The 5,956-nt window shown below is 36.6% G+C and overlaps 1 pseudogene; it reads left to right on the top strand.

The window, feature by feature from the left end:
• The first annotated feature begins 2,636 nt into the window (after positions 1–2,636).
• On the top strand, positions 2,637–5,220 carry LOC107741779 (hyaluronan and proteoglycan link protein 2-like; annotated as a pseudogene).
• Positions 5,221–5,956: the final 736 nt, after the last annotated feature.

Genomic DNA, 5,956 nt, shown 5'->3' with positions numbered 1-5,956 from the left:
TTGGTAACACTTTAGTATAGGGACTAATTCTCACTATTAACTAGTTGCTTATTAGCATGCCTATTATTAACATATTGGCTGTTTATTAGTGCTAATAAAGCACATATTCTGCATGACCATATTCTACCCCATACCTAAAAACTGTATAGTGTATATGGGAACTATTCTTTCAAATAATCAGATTTCTGTTGACGCCGATGGCTTTGTGGGCAGCGCGCCGACATGTAGTGCCTTTGCGCTTCGGGCGTCCCGAGTTCGAGTCCCAGCTCACGGACCTTTCCCGATCCCACCCCCCTCTCTCTCACCCACTTTGCTTCCTGTCGACCTACTGTCCTATCTAAATAAAAGCCATAAAACGCCAAAAGTAAACCTTTAAAAAAAAAAAAAAAAAAAAATCAGATTTCCATGAACACACAGCAATATAATACTGCTAGAACTTGTTAGATGGTTCAAAAGATATATAGGACCCAAAGCAAAATGAAATATGAAGGTGGAAGTGGGGGGGCTGAGTCACAAGAAAATAGCAAGCCTGGGCTTGACATCAGAGTTAGGCAAACAGTTATCCTCTGGGGTGAGTCTATCATCTGTCAACCACTGTCTCTTGTAACTGAGAGCACATGCTTCATTAGACCTACACAACCTTGACTCAAACCCCACTTTCCCAGGGGCTGGGTTAACATGAGGTTAAAGACTGAGCCTGGGTATGTGTGTATGTGCACGTGCAGTTTAGGGGTGAGAGAGGGCCATCACTGATCAACTATGCATGCTGCATTCCCTAAATCTTTCTTAAATTAATAAATAAAAATCATTTAAGAGGATTTGAAGTTTAGAACTAATGTATAAGACTATGGGAGTGAGTGAAGGAGACGGATATAGACAGAGCGAGACAAAGGTCATCTAGACATGCCTTTTCAAGCACAAACAGTGGAAGATGACAAAAGGAGCCATTGATGGAGCAGCACGATGCAAAGTACACTGGCAATGCTTGAATCCCATTATACTGCTTCTCCTCCAACTGCTTGTTTCCTTTTCGTGTTTTCATGCTCACTGCTGCCTGTGGGTCAGTGCTGGGGAGTTTAGTGACAAAGCTGTCATTGTGCTCACAGAGAGAGACGGAGAGAAAGAGAGCACAAACTATGGCCCATTCCACTTCCTCTTTCTGTTCTGGCCTGGTCAGCTATGGCTAAAACTGACTGGTCATGCAAACAATTATGACAGCACAATCTGAGCAGTCTAGTCAGATTTCAGTAAATATATGACCTCTTAAAATAACCATGCAGTGTCTAGTAGGAAACAGGGTTGTTTTGGTTAACTAAAACTAAAATAATAAACATTTGTTACTTGAAATAAAATAAATGTTAACTCAAATAAAATATGCAAAAACTTAAACTTATTCTATCATTATTTATTTATTTGGAAACAAAAAAACATTTCTCATTTTCATTTAGTTTACATTTATTTACTAAAATAAGGACACTAAAATAAAATGAATGAAAACTATAGACAAAAAAACTGTCAAAAACACACAACAAAATGACAAAAACTTTAATTAAAATGAAAACATAAAAATGATTAATAAAAACTATAACAGCGTCTCAGTGATACCGAAATAACACTGGTAAGTCACTTTCTTTGTTCTTAATTTATTAAAACTATTAAATTAAAAATAAAAAATAAATCAAATTTCTGTGTAAAATAAAATACTGTATATTACATGAATAATATATGAAGAGTTCAGATGCAAAAGCCTCTAAGTGCCATCTGAAATTTTCATCTAAAATGAGAATTTGTATCAGGCTGCTATGTTTAGGTTCAGTAATTTTACTCTAATGGCAATGTATAGGTAATTTTCTATGCAATTAAAGTGAAATAACTGAACATAAATATAGGGGCCTGATGAAAATGCTCATTTTAGAAGAAAATTTCAGACGGCATTTAGAGGCTTTTGCATCTGAACTCTTCATATATAAAATGCACATAATATTAAAAACTAATATAAAAATAAAATATAAAACTAATGTATTATATATTGTAAACACACTTTTCAACAAAATATTTAACAAAAAATTATTTGTTCAAAATTGAGACAAAAAAAAAGTATTTGGACACTTTCTCATTATCATAGATTAGTGGATCATGTTCATAGTTGATGAAATGAAGACCTGTGGCTTTTTCTGCTATGACACGGAATGATAGAAAAAAATGATTTGTAGATACCATTTGTTTTATATTTTGTATTTTTCAACATTTTTAAGTGTCACTTGAGTGTACAAAAAAGTGGGGGCTGCTGCACATCCGTTGTCCGGTTTCTGGCAGACAACATGCTTAATCACCTAATGAGCATCTTAATTCTTCTGCTTTCTCAACAAAAACACACTGTGTGGGCTTGAAAATGACATTTTTAACCTCAGCACCTTTTATGACTACCGCAAAAATGTGAAGTTGCCTCCATCATCTGAGGTTTCCTGGTTTCAAGCGTTCCTGGTCTGTCTGTCAGAGAGTCGCTGAAAGAAACAATGAGAGTCAGTGTGATACTCATTAACATCTGGAGCAGAGGAGAACACTTGTCAGATGACCCTGATCGGTGTGTTTCTCCACTGCAACCAGAGCAGAAGAAAGAAGATTACTGTCATGGACTTTTTCTGGATGTCCTTTTTAAATTAAGGAAGAGGCTGAAGACTAAGGTGAGACTTTTTTTTTCTTTCCTCACAGCTTTCTGTTTGAATCAAATATCAAATAAACAAATAAATAAAATAAATAAATAAAATTATGTTGTTTAGGGAAATGGTGAAATCCACAATGAACTTTATTGCTGTGTTAGTGATTTCAGCCAGTTTCTTCTCTTGGACCTCTGCAAAATACCACCATCATAAACAAGGTAATATCATTTAAAAACTTTAGTTGATATGAGAGACTTTGTGATTATAATACAGTATAAACATGATTTGAAAGCCTTTACAAGATATTTTAACACATGATATTAAATTACACAATGCTTTAACAACACCTTTTTTTTCTAGACAAGGACAAAGAGCTAAAATACCTCTTGGAACCTCTGGTATATGCTGAGGTCACTGCTCACCGTGGAAACGCAGTCGTTTTGCCCTGTGTGATGAGGTACAAACCATCGCACTACAGAGTAAAGTGGACCAAAATCGAACCCCCAAGTCAAGGAGTGGAAAACATAGTGCTTATAACAAACGGACACGCGGATAAGCAGTATGGCTCAGTCGGGCCCCGGGCGTCTCTCCTGCATGCACATAACCTGGATGTTTCTCTCCGTCTAACTGACCTGGAGCTGGAAGATGACGGCAGCTAACGTTACCGCTGTGAACTGATCAACGGAATTGAGGATGAAAGTGTCGTTATTACTCTGAGGATTGAAGGTAGGACAGGCTGACAGTATTTTACGTATATTAAATATATACATTTTAATATATTAATTATAATTGGCCATGTATTTCAGGTGTTGTATTTCCTTATCAGAGCCACCATGGTCGTTACAGATTTACATTCTTTGATGCTAAAGAAGCTTGTGCTAAACAGGATGCAACACTTGCCACTTACAAGCAGCTTTACAGGGGTAATAACAATATTTACACACCTAGATTGTTTACTTTAACATAAACCTTTGAGCAATATTGGCTAAAGTTTATTTAAATTCCCAAAGACTGTTATGTGTTTGGTGCTCACATATATTAATTCAGACAGTGATACTCTTATGAATGATCGATCTTTACAGCCTGGACTGAAGGGTTGGACTGGTGCAATGCTGGATGGCTGAGCGATGGAACTGTCAATTACCCAGTCCTGCAACCACGGCCAGCTTGTGGAGGGGAACTTTTATCAGGCATCCGAAGTTACGGGCCCTGTCACAAAACACAGGACCACTACGATGCTTTCTGCTTCACCTCAGCCACTAAGGGTCAGTGAATGGGGATTCTGCTGTTATGGAGATTAGAATGGGATTCAGATGATGACAAAAAATATATATATATACATATATTTCACACATATTACAAAAACTGTTAGTAATGTTAGGACAGAGATTTTCCCACATTCTGTATGTTAAATTGTTTATAAAATACTATTCTGAAGTTTAGGGTTAGTAAGGTTTTTTTTTTTTTTAGAAAACATTTTTTTGGTTAACAGGGATGCATTAAATTGATCAAACATGACTGTAAAGACATTTATAATGTTAAAAAAGATCACAAGCCCCACTAAAATATTAAGCAGCACAACTGATAATAATAAAAAAATGTTTTTTGAGCACCAAATGATTTCTGAAGGATCTTGTGACACTGAAGACTGGAGTAACGATGCTGAAAATTCAGCAAAATATGTTAAAATAGAAAATAGTTATTTTAAAATGCAATATTATTTCAAAATGTTACTATTTTTATTGTATTTTTGATCAAATAAATGCAGCCATGGTGATCATAGGAGACTTCTTTAAAAAATAAATAGATAAAACCCCAAACTTTTGAATAGTAGTGTATATTATCGTCTTCCCAAACGTCCGTGTGTCTAGATCCATGGTGAGCCTTTCCTTAAACAATAATTGTTACAATGGTATATAGGTAAACTGATACAAAGATTGTTAGGAGGCATCTTCCCTACTAAACTGTTTATTAGAAACACAGTCACTGTTTGTTCCCCCAATAGACTAGAAGTGACACACCCAATCAGCTCTGTTGTTTTTGTATTTAGGAAAGACAAAGAGTAGAGTGACATTTGAGCTCCCATTATGCCTACATGAAACTGTTGAATATGGAGATGAGACTGGAGAATTGAATGTCAATAACAGAGATACAGGAATTCCACCCAGAAAACAGTGCAGTTTGTTATGCAGATCACAGTTGTTCACTAAACGTAATTATTATAAATACAGTTATTATTTCTATGCTGCACTTAGAAATACTTCACTTTTTTGCTTTTCCAGGCTCTGTGTTCTTCATTGCGGGGCCTTTTAATTTTGCCGAGGCTGAGCGTGTCTGCAGACGGGATGGTGCCAGTCTAGCGAAGGTTGGTCAGATCTACTCATCTTGGAAGTTTCAGCAGCTTGACCACTGTGATGGAGGCTGGCTGCAGGATGGCAGTGTACGATTCCCCATCATCCACCCGAGGGAGCGCTGTGGAGGGATTGCAGAACCGGGGATTCGTAGCTTTGGGTATCCCAGCAAAAGTTTGTGGCTTTATGGGGCTTATTGCTACAGGTAACTGCTCCATGTTTTGCTGCCTGGTAAATTTCTGCTACAGGAAGTCTGCACTTACATGGCACACTGGCCTAGAGGTGAAGTCCCTAAAGAGGCGCAGAATGTATCCGCACTACTAGAGGCTCCCTGTAGTGTAGAGCTGCAGGAAAGGGAATGTATGAGCTATACAGTTAGCATTCTGGATTACAGCTAGCATTCACATCTGTCTGGGTTACATATCAGTTCATTTACTAAGCCTGTTTTAAAGCAGAACATGTTGGGTCCTTCTGGGAAAACACCAATCAAGAGTGGATTGACACAAAAGCTTTACTCCTGCTTGAATAGCTGCTAGTTTGAAATGCTAACTCAATAGCTTTGACTGTATATCAACAAGAACAATATGTAGCCTAAACCAAGTCTAACAATTATTCAGCCACTGTATTTGTAACAACATGCCTATGTAGATTCCCCATGAGCTTTATTTTTTAAAAAGAGAGGTGAACTTAATGCTGCTTTTTTCCATAAATGTGTCCAAAGGGATCACATTATCTTAAATGTTACATTGTTTAGCACCATATGCTGCATGGTGCCTTATAGTTGGATTTTTATTTATTTATTTTAACACCGTCAATTAACAAAATAGTAAGATTGTAAAATGAGTGAATAAAATTACCAATGAAAATATGAAATCTGTATTTACATAAATTTTTTTGGTGACAATCCTAAAGTGTCACTTGCAGTATAAGTTATATATATATATA

This window comes from Sinocyclocheilus rhinocerous, unplaced genomic scaffold, assembly GCF_001515625.1.
Source record: "Sinocyclocheilus rhinocerous isolate Xijiao unplaced genomic scaffold, SAMN03320098_v1.1 scaffold616, whole genome shotgun sequence".
In the NCBI taxonomy this organism is placed as follows: domain Eukaryota; kingdom Metazoa; phylum Chordata; class Actinopteri; order Cypriniformes; family Cyprinidae; genus Sinocyclocheilus; species Sinocyclocheilus rhinocerous.
This window is presented reverse-complemented; position numbering and strand designations above follow the sequence as displayed.